At 38.3% G+C, this 26014-nt stretch overlaps 1 protein-coding gene and 1 long non-coding RNA gene across 5 annotated transcripts in view; one reads left to right on the top strand and one right to left on the bottom strand.

The window, feature by feature from the left end:
* Positions 1-5805: 5805 nt before the first annotated feature.
* The window catches only part of LOC115283290, a 21059-nt gene continuing 850 nt past the window's right edge, over positions 5806-26014 (bottom strand). The window contains exons 2-4 of one of the 4 annotated variants that reach the window (XR_003904993.1): positions 25482-25723; positions 9186-9404; positions 5806-5926 (exon numbers count right to left, since the gene is read on the bottom strand). This is a non-coding gene — a long non-coding RNA (uncharacterized LOC115283290). Of the gene's footprint in view, positions 5927-7365; positions 7406-9185; positions 9405-25481; positions 25724-26014 lie in introns of those variants that run through there. The other 3 variants (XR_003904992.1, XR_003904994.1, XR_003904995.1) reach the window with 3 other exon arrangements.
* Positions 25771-26014, top strand: part of ICA1 (islet cell autoantigen 1) — a 144407-nt gene continuing 144163 nt past the window's right edge. Inside the window, exon 1 of the mRNA XM_029929501.1 lies at positions 25771-25871. The gene's annotated coding sequence lies outside the window, so the exon portion shown is untranslated. The remainder of the gene's footprint in view (positions 25872-26014) is intronic.

Below are 26014 nucleotides of genomic sequence, written 5' to 3'. Positions count from 1 at the left end.
AAGCAGACATGGAGCTCGAACCCACAAACCAAGAGATCATGACCTGGGCCAAAGTCAGATGCTTAACTGACTGAGCCACCCAGGCACCCCAGACACACTTTTAACAATAAAGGTAGGAAATCCAAGTGAAAAATGAGTAGCAGAAAGGAGGCACCCTTTGAAAGAGAAAATATTTTTACTCCTGGGAAAACTGGTGACCAAAAAGATGAATAAATCCATTTTAAACAAGAGTTGCAGACTACAGAATGAAGATGGATATTTCTATCAGAATAGTTATTGGCAAAAAATCCAACCAAGCAGAAGAGTAAGGAGACCTTTAGGTGGGATGCAGTAGCAGAGTCTGAGGCTTCTTTTGGATTGTGCCACATCTTTTAGGAAATAAGCATGCTGAAACAGATGATCAAATGTTTAAACAAGGCTCAGGAGCCCCTGGGTGGCTCAGTTGGTTAAGTATCTGACTTCAGCTCAGGTCATAATCTCACAGTTCATGGGTTTGAGCCCCGTGTCAGGCTCTGTACTGACAGCTCAGAGCCTGGAGCCTGCTTCAGATTCTGTGTCTCCCTCTGTCTCTGCCTCTCCCCAGCTTGTGCTCTGTCTCCCTCTCTCTCAAAAATAAATAAACATTAAAAAAATTTTAATGTTTAAACAAGGCTCAGAATTGCATTTCATCCTATTTAGCTGGTCACAGGTTTTTTCAGTGACTCCATAAAGCACTGCAAACTTCCGATCTAGCATAAATAAATCTCCATCCTTGCTCATGATGCAGTGAGTCCTCTTGCATCCCCAGCATCGTGCCTGGCTCACAGCAAGAATTCAGTCAATATTCTCTGAGTGAAGGAGACTACACCGACCTAGAATTTTGTTTAGACATTCCTATACCCCCACGATTCTGGAATTAATTGTGACCTTTTGTGTGTGTGTGTTATGTTTTCCCTCTAACAGAAATTAAACTAATATAATAGGCTTTATAAAAAGAGCCCAGTAAAAGTTAATGATAGCTTTTCACACTGTGAGAATAAAACATCCAGCATGTAAAAGACTAAAATAATTATGAATATCATTTAAATTTAAGTTCTATTTGAAATCATGAAATGAAAGCAAATTATGAGGCCTAGGTACCAATCATCTGCCCCTTACTTTGGCATTTCCTACCCAGAGAGTTAATGTGTATGTACAGATTAGGAAACAAAGTACAGATTGATAAATCTTGACAAGTAGCCAGTACTCTGGGATACATCTCTTAAGAAAACTAGATTGGAGGACACAGCTTAGGCCAGAAGACCTAGGCAATTTTCTTCCACACTAAACTGCTATCCATTTCACTTCCTGTATCAGAGGGGGGTTATTACAATGCAATGAGAGAAGAGTCCAGCATAACCCCCCTGCAGTACAAGGGTAAAGGAAAGACCAGGGTTTAACAAGGAAGAACACATTGTCCCCTTGCTTGATGCCAAGCTGTCTTGTTCCTTGCTAGCTTATGGAACAGCAGCCTATCAGACTGCCATTCTTAGGAAAGAAAATGCAGTGGGAGCATGGCTGGGCTACTTCTCACACTGGGAAAAAGGCTCTAGCTCTCTTGCCATAAGAGCATGCATTAAGAAAGTAGACAAGAAAGGAAAACCACACACACCAAACTTTGGCTTTCCATGTGGAGACCCTGCCCGGTAGTAAAAATGTGGCTTACTCAACATAAGCACCTAACCATTCAGAGTAGCCATTTGAACTTGTGGGTCAGAAAACTAAGTAAGCAGGTAGAAGCCAAAAAATCTCTAAAGTATCTCCCCTTATGGGGAAAAAATGCCAGGATCCCCTTCTCTGTTGGTTGAATCTGGCATGTAAGACAGGCAGAAATTAAATTTCCCTTTATTTAGTGTCAGAGGTAATGATCAAGGTTCTACCTAGAAGTTCTAGTTAGCATCTCCTGAATTCATGGAACTGTCACTAAAAATAAAACAAAGGGGAAATGGGAGGTTCTCAAGGAGAAAAGCTAATGAAAGCCCTCAGGAAGGGCAAAAACCAAGTTAGTTATGATGAGCTATCAACATTCTCCCCCCCCCCATTCTCTGTGTCTCATTCTTTCTCTCTCCCCCTCTCTCTCTTAGCTCTCACATACATACACCACACACACACACACCTTTGGTTATTGTCTCTAATCAGCTCCATTCTTTTACTTATGACCCACCGGGTCCCGCATCCCACCTCAGTTGGCTTCCTCTACTGAGGCAAGGAGACATTTCTCTAACAAACATCAATTTATGGTAGACTAAATGGAGACTTCAATTCTCAAGTTCATTTGACCTATTAGGTCTAGCATCTACCATTAATTGACAACTTTTCTCTGTGACATTTAGTTTATGTCTCATCAGACTAGTGTGTCTTTATGTCACTAGAGAGAAGTTATCTTGCACCTGCATGTGCAAGAGGCTTTTAAACATAAGAATCTAATCTGGTTCTGAGACCAATTCTGACCACCAAGCAAATGCTCAGGATACCAACTGGGTGTCCTACAACTTAGGTCTATCACTACCTGGAGATAGCATCAGATCCCACAGGTTAAGGGATCAGTCCTACAAGATTGCCCTGCCCCTCCAATTCAGATGCCAGTCACAGTGTCTATGAACCAAAGTTTCCACAACTCCTTCCTTGGGTTGAATTCATTTGATGGAGCAGGTCAGAGAACTCAGAGAAGTATTTTACTTGCTAGATTACTGGCTTATTAAAAGGGATATAACAGGAACAGCCAGGTGGCAGAGATGCACAGCACATGGTAAGGGGAAAGGGCACAGAGCTTCTGCACTCTCTCCTGAGGCACTGTTTGCTCCAAATCCTCATGAGTTCACCACCCCAGAAGTTCTCCCAAACCTATTGTTTTTGGATATTTAGAGGCTGCTTCATTACATCAGAATGATTAATGTAACCATTGGCCACTGGCAATTGATCCAAGTCTAGTCCCCTGGCCCCCATCTCTCCCTGGAGGTTGGGGGATGGGACTGAAAGTCTGAGCCCCCTAATCACAGAGTTGGCTCTTTTGGCAACCAGCCCCCAACCTCAGGCATTTTGAAAAGTCACCTCATTCACATAAAAAAAAGACACCTTTATTGTTCTCATTATTTAGGAAACTACAGGGTTTTAGGAACTCTGAGAAATAGGGACAAAGACCAAATACATATTTCTTATTATAAATCACAATATCACAAGTCATAAAATGCTGGCCAAGCCTGGGTTCAATCAGCCAAAATGTGGACACTGAAGCGTGGCCAAAGTCAAGAATTCCTCTCATAGCTCTTCCAGGATACCAGTGCTTTTAGTTACTTTACCCAGTATGTTCTGCCCAACTGATCCTGGCTGAACAGAGCTGGCTAACAGCAATGACTTCCAATTAATTAAATCGTCTGAGCAAAATGTCCATTTTAAATTACTTTCCTATTTCTCGTGATTCTTTCCTCATAGAGTAATCTATAAAGATCCAGAACCAAAACTTTATTTGCAAAAGGTGAAATTTTAGCTAATAGAATAATTTTAACATTACTGCCAGGAATTGTTCATGTATCTAGCTTTTTGCATGCTAACTGAAATTAATCATCTGACCAAGTTGGTGCATAATAAATGATATTAAGTTACAGCTTATACTCACCTGTATTTAATTTGCCATTGTAAATAAAATTATTGCAATGAAAAGTCATCAAGGTTTCTGTAATTTTTTTTGCAGGTGTCAATAAAATTTTATACATGCACAAAGACTATACCAACGGATAATTTCATAAAACATCCAGTTTTAGAATTATTAGAACTACTAGTGTAATTATTTGGTAGTCATGTCTTTTAGATCTGTAAATACACTATCTTTCAATCAACCAAATAAGAATATGAGGTCTAAATTAGAGTAAGAGAATTTGGCTTAACCATACTTCTTGTATGCAATATTAGAAATACAAAATTTTTAAAAATGCAATTGGAAAGAAATAGTACAAATACATATAACCTAACACAATGTCTGACCCATTATAGATGCTCAATAAATATCCAAGGGCATCTGGGTGGCTCAGTCTGTTAAGCGTCCAACTTTTGATTTTGGCTCAGGTCTTGATCCCAGGGTCCTGGGATCAAACCCCATGTCAGGCTCCACATTCATCAGCACAGAACTTGTTTGGGATTCTCTCTCTCTCTTCCTCTGCCCTTCTCCCCTGCTCATGGTCTCTCTCTCTCTCTCAATAATAATAATAATAATAATAATAATAATAAAAAATAAATAAACAAATGTTTGGTTGAATGAATGGATATGGAGAAGACAACACAATTGTGGAATATATAAGTACATATATGAAGAATTATAGAATAACTTTATTTACATACAGTAGATAGAAGAACATGTTTTTACATTCAGAGATCCTGAAGATGTTAAAATAAATAATGTTCAAATAGCTGCTGTAAAGATAGAAATGTAGAGGAAAATCATCTAGACTAATGTGTGAATATTTTCATTCTCCATTATTGATTTGAATAGAAATATCAAAATCCAAGAACAATTACAAGTTTAATATCTTGAGAAAGAAGGAAATTTTAATTAAATTTTACAAACAGAATAAACTTCATTTAAGTATGAATGTGTCTTCAAAGAAAAGGAATTCATAATACAAACGCGAGTATAAGTTGGAATAAAAATTAACAGTGTGGAAAAAATTAGGAAGAAAAGGAAAATTAATTTATAAAGAGAAATCATTCCAACACAATAAATATCAGTAATGCAATAGCAGAGAAACATAACAGGAAGTCAGGAAGGAACCAGTTTCAAAATAATAGGTTTACAGAGAGAGAAAATGCCTACAAGAACCATTAGGAAATTTCCTGGCATCATGCGGGTTAACAGAAGCCGGAAAGTGGCATTTGTTTTATAGAAAATATGCACACCAGAGCACAGACTATGCATAAGAAAGGTTTATTTAGAGTTGACATTTGCTTCTTGTTGAATTCCTTAAGGAGAGCTGAATCTAAATAAAGAATTTCAACTTATAATTTTTAAATTGTGTTTACAGTAATTAGTATATGAAAGATGAAAGGTCAAAGAAAAAAATGGCTTGTTTAAAAAGTATGTGTCTCTCCATCAAAGTGCTTCAAGTTGCTCCAAGACTCTAAAAACATCTATAAGATGATATGGTATCAACAAAGATCAAAGAATGATGATATTATCTGCCTATGTAAATCCCTTTTCTTTCTGATAAAAGAGAGAAGAAGTAAATGCTATAAAGCTCTTCCAAGCTCCCTAGAACTTCTAACTTTAAAAGCTGGGGAGGGGTATCATTTTCTATGAGGCAAACAATTCAAAAGGTCAGGGATTGTTAAAGGTACATTATTTGTCCATGTCATCATGAATGTAATTTGCTAGTTTACTTCTGCAGTAAATATCGCTTCTTATTACTCACATGAAATAGTTAATGCCTTCCTTTTCTCCAGTGCATACCTACTTTTCTGACACACTTTTTGATCTGTTCCCTACAATGGAAAACCCCAAATTAACTGGAAAAGAACAAAGTGAAACCTTATCTTCACCTACAACAGTGACTCTAAACTAAACACAATGGCAATCATGCCAGATGAAAGAGACATAATTTCATATTTACAATGTAACATCACTGAAAATACTTTGAAGTAACTAGTCCTTTAAATATTCAAGGCTAGAGTGTTTCTGGTTGAATTACTAAACTAGCATTAAAATAAAACACATGGTTTTTTTATTGGTTCTGTTTTATTTTTAATGATGTTGGGCCAAAATGGATCTAGAATAGTAACAGATCATACCAGTTCCAGGAGCTGGGCTGTGTTAGAGGATATGGATTTTTTTTTTTTTGATAGTAAGAGGAATGAAGGCCCATGGCCGTGTTCTTCCCGCCTCTGACTTCCTCAGTCTTCTGGATAGCTCAATGAATATCTAGTAAATAAATGGGTGAAGGAGGGAAGATAAAAAGGGAAAGGATGGACAGATAGAAAGGGTAAGGGGAGGAGAAAAAAAGAATTTCTGTGATTTAAAAGTACTTAAACTCTCTCAAAATCACTGGGCAAACAAGCCTACCAAAAGGTATATAAGTTTTCTGGGGTCATTTCTGGCAGTCATCTGAAAAATAAATGAACTTGCATCTATTTTTTTCTTGAGGCCTAACATTTCTCATACATAATAAGACATTTATACTACAATCAGTTTTATTGTGATGTTTGGGTTACCATGCAAGAAATTTAATTTCACTTAGCAGTGTTTCTCAAATGTGATCAATGACTGGCCATGTCATTGCACCTGTCCATCTAGAGTAATTTTAGTAGGAACTTACTTCACTCAGAAATGTCTTAGTTAGACAAATAATTTTTATGGTCAAGCAATGACCAAATACATTTTAAAATCCTAGTTCTTGGGACACCTGGGTAGCTCAGTCAGTTAAGCATCTGACATCGGCTCAGGTCATAATCTCATCATTGGTGAGTTTGGGTCCTGCATTGGATTCTGTCTGACAGCTCTGAGCCTGGAGCTGCTTCAGATTCTGTGTCTCCCTCTCTCTCTCTCCCCCTCCCCGACTTGTGCTGGGTTGCTTGCTCTTGTGCGCGCACGCTGGCTCTCTTCTCTCTCTGTATCTCTCCCCCCACAAAAACAAATTTTAAAAAGTTTTAAATCCTAGTTCTTACTAAAAGTAGAGCTTCTGGATCCTACCTTAAACCTGATAACTTCAAACCTCTGAGAGGCAGGCCCAGGATCTGCATTTTAACTAACACCCCTTAGGTAACTGTCAGGGTTGCTAAAGTTTGTGAAATGCTGCATTAATATATAATACAGCATATCTTATTTCAATGAGGAGAAAGCCAAAAGGGCCAGTATATGGAAATAAACTGGAAGAGGTGATATTATTGAACAATATACCTAAAGCCACCCACCAATATATAATTGTTTATTTGGCAAGTTTCTTTATGGTCTGCAACAACTACCACAGCTGTCTTTGTCCCGGGGGAGGGGAGATTAGTAAAACAGTACAAATAAGAGGAAGTTAACACTGCAGGACTTCATCTAGCTGCTGTATTTACATTTGTTTTGCCATTACAAGCCTATGTACAGTAGCCTTCTTTATCCACAGGGGATATATTCCAAGACCCCAATGCCACCTAGGATAGTACTGAACCATAACTCTACTATGTTTTTTCCTATACATACATACCTTTGATAAAGTTTAATTTATAAATTAGGTAGAGAAACAGGGTGCCTGGGTGGCTCAGTCCGTTAAGCGTCTGACTTGGGCTCAGGTCATGATCTCCTGGTTCGTGAGTTTGAGCCCCGCATCAGGCTCTATCCTGACAGCTCAGAGCCTGGAGCCTGCTTCAAATTCTGTGTCTCTCTCTCTCTGCCCCTTCCTCTGTTTGCACTCTCTTTCTCAAAAGTAAATAAACATTTAAAAAATTTTATAAATTAGGTAGAGCAAGACATTAAAAACAATAACTAACGATAAAAGAGAACCATTATAATAATATAATGCAATAAAAGTTATGTGAATGTGGTTTCTCTATCTATCAAAATATCTTATGGTACTGTACTCACCCTTGTTGTGATGACATTGGATGATAAAATGCCTGCACGAGGACATGAAGTGAGGTGAATGATGTTGGCATCATGATCCAGTGTTGGTGCACTAACACCCTCCTCACCACATGTCAGAAGGAGGATCATCTCCCTCCAGGGCCACACAGTTGACGTTGGGTACTGAAACCACCAAAGGGAACCACGGAAATGGGGGAGCTACTATATCTTTACTTCCTGTCCATTCGACTTCATTTCCTCTCTAGACTAACTACACTAGGGTTCCTGTAAAGAACTGGTCATTCCAGATGGCTGGCTTTCATCATTCCCCAGGACATGTACTCTGTAGATACAAATTTTAGCTTAAAAAACTAAATACAATTTTCCAGTAATTAATGCTGAGTTTTTCCTTAGAAATGTAAGGTTAAGAGAGAGAGAGTAGTATAACCCCACGAGGGAAGAGATTCACTTAGAAGTCTTCTTTTTGGAATGCCGAGGTGGCTCAGTTGGTTAAGCGTCTGGTTTCACCTCAGGTCATGATCTCACGATTCGTGGGTTCAAGCCCCACATTGGACTCTGTGCTGACAGCTAGCTCAGAGCCTGGAGCCTGCTTCAGATTCTGTGTGTGTCTCTCTCTCTGACCCTCCCCTGCTCATGCTGTCTTTCTCTGTCTCTCAAAAATAAATAAAAGACATTAAAAAAAAAAAAGAAGTCTTCTTTTCTTCCTGTATCTTTCTTTTTCACAAATACTTAGATGATTTTCAGTTAAAATTGAGCAACTCCATATAGGATCACTGTATACATAGACTGTCCTTGCTTTCTGTATTAGTTAACTAATGTCCTCCGATTATAAGAAACATAAAACAACTGTGGCTAACTTAATCAAAAGGGAAAGATTATGGGAAGCATTCTAGAGCATTTCATGAACTCTAAGGAAGGCATGAAGGGCAAAGTCTCAAAAGGACAAGAAGTGGGGAGGCTCCAGGGCCTCAAGGAGTTGACAGATCTGTCTCTAGAATTTGCCACTAATGTGACTTGGATCATGGCATCCCATCTCTCTGTCTGACCATTTCAAATTTTAATAATTGGGATGCAGAACATATTCAGGGGACAGCTCCAGATAGCTACTGGTGGTCAGGTAAATGGACCTTAGCACAGACGTAATCTCCTGGAGCATATGTCTATGTGCAAAGGAATAATCTCTGACAGAGGAGAAACTTATAGCTACCCAAAGCAATGTACTACAATTCACCTTCTGGTTGCCCAACACACACACACACACACACACACACACACACACACACACACCCTTTTTTTTCTATATCCCCAAAAAACTACTCATAACATATGATCCAACTAAATCCCACACAACTGCAATGGGAAACAATCAAAGTTATTTCTAGCCACTGAGCACACAAGGGAGATGTTGGCCTTCAAGTCCAGGACCTCTGGATTATATCCATTCCTCTTCAATTCTGTCAAAATCCCATTTCATTCTACAGCCTATGGACTACATGATAAATTGAACCATTACCTGGATAACATTATATACCCCTAGAAGGAAGAAAGAGGAAAGAAAAGAAAAAAATTATTATAATTCTCATTTTAGAAGGAAACATGAGAATAAATAGCATACTTAGCAAGGAAATACTGATGCAAGCTGCAATCTTCCATTCTGCAGGCATTCACAAGACTGCTGCTGACATATGAGATAGATTCCTCCTCTGCTTGTTCCAAGTTCTTCTGGCTTTTGGCCAATACCACAGCTTGCCAAGGATCTTTGCCCTGATTGCACAAAGAATCCAAAGAATCCAGCATGCCCAGGTGGTAGTCTTAGCTCCTAATTCAAGAAAACCTAAAAAAAAAACCAAAACAACTTACATTTTTTAACCGTTGGATGAAACATTCTTCCATTAAGTACTGAATTATTTAGGCTAAAAGAGTTAAAGAAAACAAAACTTCAGAAAGTGAAAGAGTAGGTTTAATTGTTGGAAAAGTCTTCACCCCAGGGCTCAGTCATTTAAGTGTCTGACTCTTGATTTCAGCTCAGGTCATGATCTCACAGTTCATGGATGGAGCCCTGTGTCAGCTGTGTGCTGACAGTGTGGAGCGTGGTGGGGATTCTCTCTCTGCCCTTCCCCTATATGCATGCATGTGTGTGTGTGTGTGTGTGTGTGTGTGTGTGTGTGTGTGTTTCAAAATAAGTAAACTTAAAAAAAATAATAATTAAGAAAAAGAAATGTCTTCACTTCTAGGTCCTAGGTTGCATTCCAGCTCTGAAAACAATATCAGATGTATTGGTACTGGTTCCACTCATGTTCTATAGCCTACAACAGCATAGCGGTATCACAAGGTACTACTACTTAGATGGTGTTATGGTTAAATTTCCAGTAGGTCCTTCCAGTGAGGCTGGCTTCATCAGGATGACAGGATATTTATACAGGAAGGCCAGGCAGTTAGTTGACTAGTGCCTTGTTGGCAGTGTATGAGTTCATCAACTAAAAACTATGTATGGAATCCTGTGATGCTTTAGAGGCACGTAAGCAGGGAAAGCAAATCCAAATCCAGATACACTGTTGCAGTGATGATAAGTTGATGCTCTTCTGTGATGAAGGGGCTTCTAACTCAAAAGAATTTATCTCCCACAGGGTAGGAGACTAGGTCCCCTGGAAATTTACTGCTAGTCACTGTTGCTAACAGTATATGATCAGTCTTGTTATTTAACTTCATAACAAGTACTTAACTTGTTATGAAGTTAAATATATGAACCAATAGACTGGCTCGAGGAGGAGGATTCCCACAAAAGAATCATTTTTTCCTCCTGGTATTAAGAATCTCTTCCATGATGATGGTCTCTTAGCATTCACATAGACACAAATATTCTCACTCTGGGCTCATTCTGGATGGTCCATCCACCCTTCCTTAATATCTCACTGCTATCAGTTCTCTAATCTTGACCTTTCCGAGTCCTTGACCATATACTCAGATCAGGACTAAAAATTACCCAGTATGTATCTATTCAGCCTTAACCAGCTCTAAAATATTGCAACCATCTGAAAGTTCCTGCCTCAGTATATCCGTCATTGCCCAAGTCACTCTGGCCCTTCCCTCAGAGACATCTTTGACCTCCCCATCATCCAGCAAGGAAAGGGCACAACAGGGGGTCTTTAGCCTCAGTGTCAATGTTAGATTCCAATTGCTTTGCATGTTGCAGATTTTGGAAGTTACCTTTGGGCTAAATAATAAGCTCAAGAATTACTGCAGATCCTGACCTCAAGTAAAGTAGACACGAAAATGCTTCCTTTTAGGCACAGTGGGCAATAAAATTTCTGCTCAAAAATTTAATTCTTGTAAGCATTTTCCTTCTCAATTATACTGCTGGGCCACCCTGAAGAACAGCAGCACTTCCTCTCATCTGTCTGGTGCCAGCATATCATGCAAAACCATCTGTACCGCAGGCTCAAGTTACTCTATCCCTGATCCACCAGGCATAGGAAACTCCCCATGAGACTTAAGGAAGAAAGTAACATCAGAGTACAGCTGCCTGTTCATATAATTTACCTGTGTCCTCAGGCTTCTCAGAGCCTCAGCCTCGCAAGTTTCTCTTCTTTCTCAATCTACTTGATGTGGAGTACTGCTAGGAATAGCTGGTTTTATGGCTAAAGTCCGAGACAGCACCATTTCATGTCAGGCATCAAGGTACCAGAGCTGTTATGCCAGATGGTGGAATGATTTAGTCACTACATGAGTCTAGCCACAAGCCAGGAGTCATTTCTCAAAATGAAGGGTCATCTGCTAAAGAAGCCTTTACATTTTCCCAAACACAAAGGGTCTCCTTTGTGATGGTCTTGTTGGGGCTTGTCATGGACTCCATGCAGATATTGGATGGGCCGCAGACTCCTCCAGCAGCACTGGATCCACTAGTTCACATGACTGCGGCCTGAGCTAATTGGAAAGCTCCCTTGCACTTTGGGACCCTCTCCAAACTGTCAGCATGTGGCACCCAAAAGTGGTAATACTATGTCTATAATCCAAAGAGGCCCCAACTCACTGTGCCTGGCAAATTCTCTTTAAAAATTTGTAAATGAATATTTCATTACCTGATACAAATTACAAACTCAATGTTTAAATTCAAAATGCTAAGATTTCAGAGTGCTGCTCTATTATATTAATCAAATGTGGTGATTACTTTTCTTTTCATTTAATTCTTTCCTTCCTTATTTAAAGTTCATCTACTGAAAAAAAAGATAAAAAATGCCTTGTCATGTCACATTGCTTTTTCATAATAAAATGGGAGCAAGAAGTGGCAGAATAAAATAGCATCTTATAAAATTCAAGTAAGGAAGTAAGTTCATCACTTAGCTACATTTAGTTTCTATGTTATGAATCCATATGCAGAAATCTGCTCATTTGAAAAACCAAGTGAGGGGCACCTGGGTGGCTCAGTCAGTTAAGCTTCTGACCTTTGCTTAGGTCACATCTCAGTTTGTGGGTTCAAGCCCCGCGTTGGGCTCTGTGCTGACAGCTCAGAGCCTGGCACCTGCTTCAGATTCTGTGTCTCCCTCTCTCTCTGCCCCTACTCTGTTCATGTTCTCCCTCTGTCTCAAAAATAAATAAAAACATTAAAAAAATAAAAATCAATTTAAAAAAGAAACATCATGTAAGGACCATTCAAAAGCTCTTAGACTCTTCAGCTGTTATGTGAGACAGACAGAATGAATATTGCCCTGCCTAAGTGGGAAATCATCCTTTGCCATGCTCTTTCAAAGCCATCACAGCCATGACTTAAATGCAAAGGTCCATCAGGAATTTTTAAACAAATCACTCTTTTGTCTATTCCCTTTAATAAAAATCAGAAACAAATGAACACCTATGTTCTTATGAGCCTTTTTAAAGCAATTTTAACACAAGCTGATTTTGAGTACACTCAGAAAAGCTTCAGTTCTTTTACTTTTGCAAGTATTTTGTGATCATCTGCTACATGCAGGCTCTATGTGAGCCCATAGAGAAATAAGACCCAGTCAATAAGCCATCAGAGAGTTTATAGTCTAATAGAAAATATAAAAGTAGAAAATGACCATATGGTCTGACAGGTCCTATGACAGTACTAACAAGAGGGTGATGTGGAATTGGAAGTCAATGAGAACTTTCCATAGGAAGTGAAATCTAAGCTGAGGCCTGAAGGGAGAAGGAGCCAGAGAAACCAAGACACTACTAAATGAAGGATGGAGAATGTGTTCTGGGCAGAGCAAAGGTTATGTGCAAAGGCCCGCAGAGGCCAGAGAAACCACAGAAAGCACAGTATGTTTGGTTGAAGGCAGTTTGGTAAGGCTGGCTCCTAAAATTGGGGTAGTGGTAGTAATGGCAGAAGAAGGACAAGGAGGATAATGGAAATATGTGTGACAGACATGGTTCCTTGGCAATGCTACAGGTCCACTTTCCTTTCTCTGCTAACTGAACCTCATATAATTGGCACAGATCCATCAAAATAAGGACAATTAGGGAATGGGTCAAGGTAATTTCCACTTCCCAATCATGAGTCTTGGGTTGGGCATGTGACCCAGTTCTGGCCAATGAGATCCAAGGAGAAGTCAGCTGAAGCTTCCCTTCCAGGCTCAAAATAGAACCTCCCAAGGAGAAGGCTATTGCCCTCTTCCTCCTTATCTGGAACGCTCACATAGGTCTTAAAGATTGTCTGGAACCACTTTCTTCCTTGATCAAGGAAAAGACCCCTAGAACTACAGAGCTGGGTAAAGCATTATCATTTGGTCAAACTGATAAACCATCCCTGGAACCATCTCTGTCTTTTTCTATACTTCTTGGTATGAGAGAGAAAGGAATGCCTTTATTATTTAAATCTATTTGTCAGTGTTCTCTTACTTGCAGTTAAGTATCTTTCTGAGGGTTTTGTGAAGATAGAATTGAGAAGCTTGAGACCATATCATGAAGGGCCTTACAGGCTATTCTCATCTAGATTCTTTGTTTGCAAGTGATGAAAACCTATTTCTAACTGGTTTAGGTAAAAGCAGGGACGTTATAGGGATGTCCTGGCATGTTTCATGTGATGCAAGGAGGGTTGGAACAACCAGCTTCAGGAAGGGCAGGATTAAGGACAATCAGCTTCTGGAAGGACAAGGACTGGGGACAATTTGGATCAGGGCTTTGAATACTGCCAGCAGAGTGCTCCCTATCTCTTATCTCTTCCTCTCCCCATGGACAGGCCTTCATCCGTTCTCACTATTGACTAGATTTCTGCACATGGTGAAAACATGACCATTGACAGCTCTTGAGTTTCCCTCTTAGCTTCCACTCCCCAGGAATAACTGGCAAATAATTATTTCTCCTAATAATAAATTTAAGAATCCCACTTAATTTTGATAAATAAGGGAGTAGTTCTGAATGGACAGAACAACAGGTTCTGGTAACCACTGCCAAGGGACCACCAGAAAATCTAAGCAGAAGAGAGAAATAATTAAATTTGTACTTGAAAAGAGGATCTTGGGCTCAAGGTAGAGAATGGATTAGAGGGGTAGTTTCCTTCCGGAAGAAAGGGCAATTGCCATAACTTATGTGAGAAGTAATACTGTTTAAACAAAGATAGAGATGGCACAGCTAAGATTATAGCCCTTATTTAAATAGCACTAATCTTGCCATTGTGGTTAGTCCTTTTCAAATCACAATAAAGAATACAACTTACCTATGGGAGTAGGAGGGGGAAGTGGACAGAGAGCTGCAAAGGTTTTGAAAAAGATTGATCAATTTGCCTGCTTTTATTATAAACTAACTTTTTTGAAAATCATCTTAAGACTCTATTGGCTTCAAGTTCTGCTGAGGCTAATGCTTGTTCAATACTGATTTAACATAAAAATTGATTAACAATTCACAAGTTTCTTTAAGACATAAAATATCAAATATGAAAATCCAGTGATCCATCCTTACCATGTTCTCATACCAATCCAACATATTTTAGTAGAAAATCGTTTACTGCTTGTTTATAGAAAGTACACAGTTTATCTGAAATCAAAGACAAATGAAGCCCTAGGATATTTAAATGCTAGTAAATGAAAGCAAGCAGAAATAAAAGCATAGTCACGAAACAAAATATGGGTCAAATATGATTACACATAATAGTAAAAATAACCTAAGTAAATTATCAAATATGCTACAAGTACAATTTAAAGATGAGTTGAGTGATTTCAGATATATGGGTGTTTTTTGTGTGTGTGCCTAGATTTGTTCTAAATGGTGTTTTGTCAGGAGCAGACCACAATCCAGCAAACCAGGGAAAAATATATGGGAAAAAGTCAAGCTGAGGAAGGAAAGGAAAATGGAGAACATCTAGAACATGTTACAGTCACTCCAAAGAGAAAATGGAACTTTCTTCAGTGTCACCCCTCCTCTCTATCCCATTATATTTCCAATAGTGGCTATTCACCCCCACCTTAAAAAAAAGAAAAGAAAAGAAAAGAAAATGGAGAAAGAGAAGGAAAAGGAGTATTTCCTCAATATAAAAATAGTGTTTGCTACATCTTCCCCAATGCAGTCTCCATGCTTGGACTGACAACAAAAATTGATAGGACTTACTGCTGCAAGTTTATTAACTGTTGGAGGAAGTCATCAAGAGAACATGACCACCAGTTGACCTGGGAGCTGGACCCAGGAAATCTCATCCTCCTTACCCCCTTTCATCTTTGGAATGTAAGTTTTGCCTACCATTCCCATAGTGGGAGCCATTTCAAGGATATGGCCTTGATATAGCAGTATGTTGAGCCTATCTGGGTGGTATATGTGACTGAATCCAGTGAAGGCCTCTATATACACTCAAGATTCTGGTAGGTGGGTGTGAAGATTTGCTTGTCTTGCTGTCACCCAAGACAAGCCTCATATGTAAGTTCCCTTGCTTATTCAAACTGTCAGCTACCAATCTGGAATAATCTGCCAGTTTCCTCAGTTTCTCCTTGCCCTCGTAAATGAGGGTCAGTTTCCAGTTTCACTTGGGGAACTCCTGAGGTTGTGGACCAGTACCAACCAATGCATGGTAACTCTCCTTAGAGTCACTAAATAACAACATAGTCACTTACCAATACTTGTTCTAAGATGAGGCACAGGAAGGAAAGAAGAGAACATAAAATTCCTTACAGAGTTTTGCATCTGGATGCTGTGAGGAGGTCTCCCTTAGTATTCTCTACCTTACCAAAGCTCCCCAACCCCCTGCCCCAGCCTCTGATTCCATAGAGCCAACTGTTCTCAAAATTTAGTGTATATCACAATAATGGAGGGAGATAAATTAAAATTCAGGATCCTGGAATTCAACCCAAAGGCTAATTCATTAGGTCTGGATGGGGTGTACACTGTTAATGAGAGCCTCAGTGTTCCACATCCCCACTGAAGCTCAAGAACCATTGCCCCAGAGAAACGGATTCCAAACCAGCAGGGGAGCCATACATTTCTGACTTTTTAAAAAGGCAAATAGGGATCACAGACACTGGGCACATTTGCTTATATATCAAGAAGGCCAGGACACATTTTAAATAAAAATCATATGATTATAAAGACTAAATGGTAGTAGTAATATGATATATCCATATAGATTCAAATATTTTTAAACTATTCTAAAATTGTTTTCTGCTTTACATGATGAAGATATATTTCTAACATTGTAAAAAGTAGAACATTTATGACTAAATCTAGTAGATTGAAGGCCTAAACAGAAATAACAAACTCACCATGGTTAGCAACAAGTCATTAGAATGATATGTTTATTTTGATAAACCTATAGATGCTAGAGTCCCACTCAGACCTACTGAATCAAAATCTTTGGATATAAACCCAAGCCAAGAAGGATTCTGATTTGCAGTGAGAACTGAGAATTACTGCTTTAAACCAGGACCACAGATAGACTACTGACACCTGATGGAAATGTACCTAAATTCTAAGGACAGTTTTTGGAAGAGTGGTTTCCTTTGCAAGCTGAATCTACCAAACTCGACTGTTGAACTGACAATCCCAATCACATGCATTAAAAAGTATCCAGAAAATATAAAAATTCTTATCTGCAAATTTGTTGACCTTTGTTCAAAATACTTAGGAGCCAAAAAAAAAAAATACTTGGAAGCCTTAAACATAATACATTAGACATATATAGTGTTCTTTAATTTATAAGATGTATTCACATGCATTAATTAGATTAACTTGTAATAACATTTTAGAATGAGAGTTATTGTCTATATTTTACTCATAAAGACACAGGCTTAGAGAGGGTAACTTGATGAGTCTAGTGGTTCCCAAACTTGTGAGCATGTTGGGAAAGAAATACTAATTTACTAGTATATATGAGTCAAAAATTACAAATGCCTGTGTCACAGCCTTACAGAATGAGGTTTAATTTCTCTGGGTATGACCCAGCTTTTGGTATTTTTAAAAGAGCCCCTGTGAATTTAATTTGCAGATGAATTTGGGAAATACTGTACTGCCCCCCACCCATGCAGATGGTAATTAACGAGACTGCAGTTTAGGCATTTTAATGTCAAATTGTATTTGCCATAAAGATCAAAGACAATAATTAACCTCAACTAAGACTTACTGTACTCCAAGTTTCTCTGGCCATAAGAGTTACTAAGTTGAGTTTAAAGATAAAGATTCTTAGGACCTTCCACAGAATTTTCTGATGCCATAGATTTAGAAAGGTCCTAGAAAACATGCACATTTCCCAAGTTTGTCTTAGTCTGTTTGGGCTGCTATAACAGAATACTATACACTGGGAGGCTTATAAACAACACAAATCTATTTCTCACAGTTCTGGAGGTGGGAAAGTCCAAGGTCAAGGTCCTGGCAGGTTCACTGGTGAGAGCTCCCCTTCTGGTTCATAGACAGCTGTCTTCTTTCTGTGTCTTCACACAGAGAGGGAGTTCTCTGGGATCTTTTTTTTTTTTGTCTGGGATCTTTTTTATAAGGGCTCTGAATTAGCTCTCAAAGACTTCACCTTGAAATATCACATTAAGAATTAGGCTTCAGCTCACTAATTTGAGGGGACACAAATATTTACAGTGTATAGCACAAGTACTTACATGATTTTTAGGACAAAATAAGAGTGAAAAAATGATATTAAAGAATATTACCCTATATTAATATTATAAAATATTAGTATTGAATGTCAAAGTTAGGTATTAAAAATGGCTAAGGATTAATGGACCCTCAAAGGGTCCAGCTGTATACAAATTATTCATTAATTCAACAAATTTTCATTGAACACCTAAGATTGTACATGCTGGTAGATATGCTAAGAGACACACAAATGAAGAAGGCTTGAGTCCTTGCCATCAAAGATTTGATTGCCTGTGAACATCTCTTGTGGAAAAATGCAAACTGCTTGAACTGGCTCTGGGTTTTCAGTCCAATAGTCTTTATTTTCCTAATTTAGAATATTTTCATTTCAGATTGCTTAGCAAACATCTAATGAGAACTCTTGTAAGAAAGTGTTGCCATAGAAGTGATAGTAGTGAAAACAAGAGGGCCAGGAGTTACTGGACATTCCGAACTGGGAGCTAAGGAACACCTTCAGGGAAAGCCTGGATTTGGCACCTGGAGACAGTGATCGTTCTTGTGTGAATGAATCCAGGGGTAGGAGTGGGGGGGGCTCATGTAGGGGGTAATAAACAAGAGAGGACAAGTAGAAATCAGTGTTGGCAGGTGAGCAAGGCAAATTAGGACTGATAAAAGGTGTTGAATTGCTTGATCAGGCATTTGATTTTGATGTAAACTTTAGAAGATTTTGTAGCTAGGACTGAAGCCAGACTATCATAATAGAGTTTAATAAACTGCATACTTAAAGAACATAATTCTAAGGCATGGGTTCTGTCCCCTATTACTTTACAAATCCACCCTCCCCATCCCAACCCACCACAACCCACCACACACACACACACATGCACACACACAATTCTCAGCTTAAAGTACATACAAAATTAGGTACTTAAAATACTTGTAGTGTAATAATCTTAACTTAGTATTGGTCTTAATACACAATCCTGGGAGGGATAAGAAATTTTAAATTCCAGATAAGAAACAGCCAGCGTTGGAAAGGCAATGGAGATAAAACTGAGAAAAATAAACAGAATAGCTGAGAGACATTGAGAAAGAAACAGTTTCTTATAATGAATCATAAACCTGTAATGAACAGGAATTTAACAATGAATGGAATACATGCAGCAAACTACTAGAAAGGAATTCAAAATAATGTTGAGGTTTTTAAGCCTGCCCAGATAAATAAGGGAAAGAGCTCTGGAGGAAAGTATCTTGAATGTAAAGTCTATTCATGATCCTCCCTTTCCACTCAAATCTGGACAACCTCTGATCCCTCAAAGTTCCTAGAATCACTTCCAGCTTTCCAACTCCAAATGCCTATATGCACGTTTCTCATAACCAGCCCAAGATTGTCACCCAGGAATAAAGTCACTTGAAATATAAGGAAAAAAATAAGAGTTTGAGTCAGTATATGGGTCCCCCCCCAATCAGGAAGCATCCAAGCTTTACCTAAGCAATTCACCTTTGTCATGCAGGAGCAGCAAGGAGAAAGGAAGGCATGGACTTCTAGCACTTGGAAGAATCTCAGAGGTTAGTATGTTAGAATAGCATATTAAGTCAAAAAGAAATTTTAGAATACAAATCAGTATTAGATAAATGAGTATTTCCAAACATTTTCAAATATTAGAACTTATTTTTTCTAGTGTCATTTAAATCACCCTAATTTTTCAAACTGCAAAATGCTATATGTATACTGCAAAAAAGCCGAGTATTACTAAAAAGTATAAATGAAAACACCCACCTCCAACTACAGCCAAAAAGAGATCATTCCCTAGAGATGGTCTATTAGCATTTCAGTGAGTGTAAATATATAGTAAACATAAAATATTTACTTAAATAAAATCATATTTCATATGGTGTTGTGCTAGCAGCTCTTTTCATTGAAAAATATCTTGACCTCTGTAGCCGCTCTGGAAAATAGTGTGGAGGTTCCTCAAAAAATTAAAAATAGAACATCCCTACACCCCAACAATAGCACTGCTAGGAATTTATCCAAAGGATACAGCAGTGCTGATTCACAGGGGCACATGCACCCCAATGTTTATACCAGAGCTTTCAACAATAGGCAAATTATGGAGAGAGCCCAAATGTCCATCAACTGATGAATGGAAAAAGTAGATGTGGTTTAATATATACAATGGAATACTACTTGGCAATGAGAAAGAATGAAATCATGCCATTTGCAGCAATGTGGATGGAACTGGAGGGTATTATGCAAGGTGAAATAATTCAATCAGAGAAAGACAGATACCATAGTCTTTTCACTCATCCGTGGAACTTGAGAAACTTAACAGAACACCATGGGGGAAGGGAAGGGGAAAAATAGTTTCAAACAGAGAGAGAGGGCAAACCACAAGAGACTCTTAAATACAGAGAACAAACTGAGGGATGGGAGGGTGGGGGAGAGGGGAAAACAGGTGTTGGGAATTGAGGAGGGCACTGGTTGAGATGAGCACTGAGTGTTGTATGTAAGCGATGAATCACAGGAATCTGCAACCCAGGAGCACACTGTATACACAGTATGTTAGCCAACTTGACAATAAATTATATTAAAAAAATGCCTCGACCTCATTCTTTTTAATAGCTGTCAACATTCCAGTATGTAAATATACTAAATGTATAATTTAATGAACTGATCCTTCCTTTAGATGGACAATTTACTACTTTTAAAATTAACATTATAAACAGTGTTGTGATGCTCATCTTCATATGCTCACTTTTGTACACTCAACTAATGATTTCTTCAGGAAAAATATCCTAAAAGTGGAAATGCAGTGTTACAAAATATGCACAATTAATGTATAAATTGCCAAATTGCCCCCCATTAAAGTGTGTAAAATTTTGGCTTCTATCCCCTGCTTACGAGAGTATGTCAGTGTCCACTTCCCATATCCTTATCAAGCCTGAGCATTGTTTATCATGTCTGCCAATATGATTGATGACAATGTTTTAAGTTGAAAAAAATTTATTGAAAAAGAGTCTATTTTTCATTTTTACTATTTCAGTTCTTGTTTTATGAATTGCTTGTCCCTGCCCTTTCAGTTGAAGTATTTATAAGGACCATTCTTCAGTATAAGAAAACCTTAAATTCCCCCCACAAAAAAAGCAGTAATATATATAATGCATATTGGTCAAGAAAATACATAATGCAAGGTTACTATTAAATCATTAATAAAAGAGATTCTGATCATGATGGAATAATAGGGACCAGATTTATAGTCTCCTCTAAAATAACTAAAACAACAAATGCCTCTCAAAATATTGGATTAGGAAAAAACATTTACCTCACTCGCCTATGACTTCATTCATATTCTATTGGCTAGAGCACGGTCCCATGACCATACCTTGAAGCCAAGGAAGCTAGAAAATACAGTCTTCAGCTGAGCAACAATGTAAACTCAGCTGAAGTTTATATTACTGTGGGGGCTGGGGAGGGAGAGGAGGGGAGAATAAATACTGGGAAATGATTAACAGTCTCTGCCAAAGCAAGCTAGTGACAGAGTTAAAACGAGAAGAGGAAAAGTGCATCTGATTGGAAGTTAGGAATATGCTTTATAGTCCTGAATCAGCCTCTTATCTCACGATTAAACCAAATGTTTAGCCCATGCTTCACCTGAACCACCTTTACTATCTGCACCAGGGTTCTTAGTGATTCTTTTAAATTGTCCCTCTGGAGAGGAAGAGAGGAAGACGAAAGACCTGGAAAGCTGCATCCTAATCTTTCAGGTAAGTCCTATTCCTTACCAGACAGTGACCCTTTGAGGGGTCATTAGCCCTATGTCTGCCTTAGGGGACACAGTCTAATATATGAGACCAGGGGAACAGCTCAGGCCCGGGGCTGAGATTTAACCAAACTGCAACACAGTTCCTAGTCAAAAGCAGGATTATACCAGAAGCACATGACAGACAAAATTCTCTACTTATAGTGGATAAGATATCCCATTGTAATGCTATCATCAGCATTTTTCTTGCGGAAGTTCCAATGGATGATACTGGGGGTGAAGAGGTGGGGCATTATTTACCCAAAAACCTAAGCTGTTATGGGAATGAAAATAATTATTCCCTTTAGTGTAAAATAAGTCTCCTATCTTCACTGAAGCCTTAATTTTGAGCGGAAAGGAAGTTAGTTTTAATTAACAAAGTTAATGCTATTAAACATTTGTTCTATTTTCACATGTGCATGCAAATTTGCTTAAAGACATAACTAGCTCTACTGAGAGTATAAAAGAAGCTTTGTTTTGCTCTGAGAGAGCACAAATGATGACAAAAATTCAACCAAAATTGGTCAAGATACTTAGTTGAGTACATCCATTTCCTCTTTAAGTATTATACAATACAGGGAATAAATGACTTAATTTTTGCCAATAAAATTTAGTTTAAGCTTTCTTTAAATTTCTATCACCAATAAAATCAGATGATATGTTTAATAATAATTTTCAAAACATCAGTTTTTTTCAAAGCTTATTTTTACAGATTATCTAAATTTAATCTCCCAGCAACTCAAGGAGAAGTGATTTTTGTCTTATTAATGAGCTGAGCTTTGAAGAGATTTATATGTATAGCTCTTATTATTATTATTATTGATAAAAATAATAGCTTGAGCTCTACCTGAGCATCTAACTCTAGAACAGGTACCATAAGCATACATGATGCCATCAAAGATGAGTCAGAAAATAAAAGGACTTCAGAGCAGTAGGAAACTGTAATTATCTGTCCAGATGAATGGTAAGGCACTCATTTGCATTATAGTTCCCAATGAGAAGGCATTCTGCCCTATTTGCTCATTTTGGCTGGACGCAGAAGGGGCACTGAGAACATTAAAAATACATATTAAAAATATACATCAATAGTCCACTAAAATATATTGTATTAATACAGATTAACAGTTCATATATACACTTATATGCCCTAAATGATCGTTAATATACTTTCATCTCTGTAGATTTCCCTAGCCTAGAATTTTACAAAAATGGAATCATGTAATATATGGACTTTTGTGGCTGGCTTTCGTCAACTAGCGTGTTTTCAAGGTTCATCACAGTTACAGCGTGTACCATTATTTCATTCCTTTTCATGGCCCAGTCATATTCCATTACACAGATATAATACATTTTGTTTCCCATTCATTCACTGATGAACAATTGGATTGTTTCCACCTTTTGACTATTTTGAATAATGCTGCTATAAATATTTGGGTGCAAGTTTTGGTGTGAACAGAGGTCTTCATTTCTCTTGGAAATACATACCTCAGAGTGGAATTGCTGAGCCATCTGGTAGCTCTATGCTCAATCATTTGAGGAGCTGCTAGACTGTTTTCTAAAGCAGCTGCAACATTTGACTTTCCCACCAGCAATACATGAAGGTTTCTACTTCTCCACATCCTTGCCTGGATTTTACCTTTAAGCTCTGAATGATAAAATAAAAGGAGAGGAGGGCAACACCCTGTGACCCATCAGAGGCCACACCATCTCTAGACTGTCTACTTTCCAATTTCCTTAATGTGCAAAAAATAAAATAAAATAAAATAAAATAAAATAAAATAAAATAAACTTTTACCACATTTTATCCACCCCTACTCTGGGTCTCTGTTTAATGACAGCCCAACACAGTTCTTAATTCATGAGGTTCTATTAACACATCTTGAACCTTGGAACCTAAGTTAAATTGAATCTGTATTTATTATTTCTGTAGAAAAATTTTTTGTCATCCTGTTATACTCTGGAAAATGTACATTACTGATACCTTCCTTTTTTAAAAATTTTAAATGTTTATTTATTTTTGAGAGACAGAGCATGAATGGGGGATGGGCAGAGAGAGAGGGAGACACAGAATCTGAAGCAGACTCCAGGCTCTGAGCTGTCAGCACAGAGCCTGATGCGGGGCTCAAACTCATGGACAAGGAGATCATGACCTGAGCCAAAGTCAGAGGCTTAACCAACTGAACCACCCTGGTGCCCCTGTTTATCTTTCTTAATTTCAGATCTCATCATTTAATAGCCATTCTCCTCCTAGAAGTTATTTCAGGTGCTTTGTAAGATTGAAACAACTGGATATCCAGAAACAAATGGAAGTTTATAGATGGAAACATTTTTTTTAATGGGAGGAAAAAGTCCTCATTGTGGAGATATAGAATGTGCATGAGTTTATTATTTCCTTTCTGAAACATCCTAACGTTAGGACAACAATAATGATAAAAAGTTATTTAAAAATTTATCTTAGACTCTCCAGGAGCCCAAGGAATTTCAGTGCCATGTTGACCAAATAGTACTTGTAGAACATACCTGTTCACATTTAGACACTGTCTTCAAAGCCACTTTTCACTTTCATTGTTTGAATCGTGGCCCAAGATTTCACCTTGGCTTTTAGAAAAGCCTGAGAAATTGGTCACACAAGAAACCTGAGAAATTAGTCACATAAATCCGCTTTTGTACTCATTTCCTCCAAAGCTTATGTTCCAATGAACTGCATTTTGAGAAAATAGCACAAACACACCATAAACCTGTATTCTACTGGCTTTCTTGTAACAAATTTAAGTGTCTTCCACAAAGCCAGCCTTTGATAAATAGGGTTTCTAATACATTTTCATGTAACTAGTAAATCATCACTGGTGGAAAGGAGAACATTAGGGAGTCAGGAAATTTTGAGATCTATTTCTCAATGTTTTAAACAACTGAAACACCAACATCCATGGAGCACCTACTATAGAATGTTAGAAATAGCACTTTATTCTGTTAAAAAAATACTTTTTTAAATTCCATGTTTTTTATACATTATAATGTTTCTTGGAACTAAATATTTTTAAAAATATCTTAATTGTCTTGCTTTTGCAAAGAAGCCTTTTATTCTCATTTTAAAGGATTTTGTGTTTTCTTCTTAAAAACAGCAAAAATAATTTGGTCTGTGTTGTTAACAGATTATTTTGAGTGCTTCTTATAAAAGCCAAATATATAGGAACAATGTTTTTCTCCTCCAAAGTGTCTCTTGAATTTCAGCTTTTCAACAATTTGCTATTTTGTAGACCATATTAATTCAGTATTTATTTGTAAACATTTATTAAGGACTTGATGTTTGTTCAGCTTTTTATTTTGTTCTGTATTAGGACAAGCTCAAATCTATGACAAACAGAATCCCTTAAGAATATATCCAAAGAATAATGTCAACTTTTACGGTTATGTAAATTTCTGGACTGTACCATTTTACTAAATTTTTGAAAAATGTCAACATCCCTTATACTTTTCCTTTATCCATCTTGGTTAGGCACCTTTCTATATTAAGATTAAGCTAAGCCTCTTGTGCATGGTTCAGAAAACCCTCGATTCAACTCCCTGCTCCATATCCTACTAGCTGAATGCCTTAAAGGCACTCTGGCCAGTGTCTTCATCCGTACAATAGGGATAGTAACTATGCCTGCCTGCAGCACTGGGTTACAGGAAGGATTAAAGGTAAAGTCACACAGCATATGCTTGACACATTGCAAGCAGCCTGTTCATGTTAGTTGTGGATTTCAGATTTGTTTGCATCATTACTCAGTAACCATCTACCATCCCACTGTTAAATTGTTTCAACCAGTGACTATTCCATGAATTTATTTATAAATATATAACATAACCACGAATTGAGTCATACATAACACATTGCAATTGCTTTTTAGCATAATTTAGGGAAGCACCTATTCCAATACCTTCTCTTTATGTGATCAACGAAGGGTACTCTAAAAACAAGAGCTTGTGTTTTTTCTTGATTATAAAATGAAATTATTGTAAGCGTCAATAATTTAAGATTAAAAGATACAGGACTGTGTGGGAATAAATGTGTGTGTGTGTGTGTGTACACACACACATATACATACACAGTTGCTTTTTCACACAGCCTTTTTCCTTTAAGCTCAAAGTTGGTTACCAGATTCAGGCCCCTGGAACTTTTCTTGGCACTGAAGTCATGAAGTCTCCTGTTTCTAAAGCCACAGAAGTCTTACGTGGAACCGAGTAGGACGCACCACGCACTACGCAGAGGGAACCCTGGGGCGTTCGCTGCGGCTCCCACCTGTCGGCCAGGTCATTGTGACGTAAACGCTATGGACACGTGGAACACCTGCGGGAGAGCAGGGGTGGGGTCATCCAGGGTGGTAGATCAGAGCAGAGCAGGGAATACCCCAGGAGATGGGGGTCGAGGAAAGTCCCCAGGAAGGAGAGAGAGGGGGGAGGTTCACTCCCCACATCCCAGACCCGCCCCCAAAAAGGTGAGGCCTTCGCCCCCTCTTTCCTCCGGGTGCCGGGGTCCTGCTGGGAGGGGTCGCCCGGGCGGACGTCTCCCGAGGAGAGAGGAAGGGCGGGGAGGCTGCAGCGCCCGGGGCGCGGGCGTTCGGGGGAGGCGAGGCCGCCC

This window comes from Suricata suricatta, chromosome 2 (genome assembly GCF_006229205.1).
Source record: "Suricata suricatta isolate VVHF042 chromosome 2, meerkat_22Aug2017_6uvM2_HiC, whole genome shotgun sequence".
In the NCBI taxonomy this organism is placed as follows: Eukaryota; Metazoa; Chordata; class Mammalia; order Carnivora; family Herpestidae; genus Suricata; species Suricata suricatta.
Note: the sequence above shows the minus strand (reverse complement) of the source record. Positions and strands in the feature narration are given on the sequence as shown.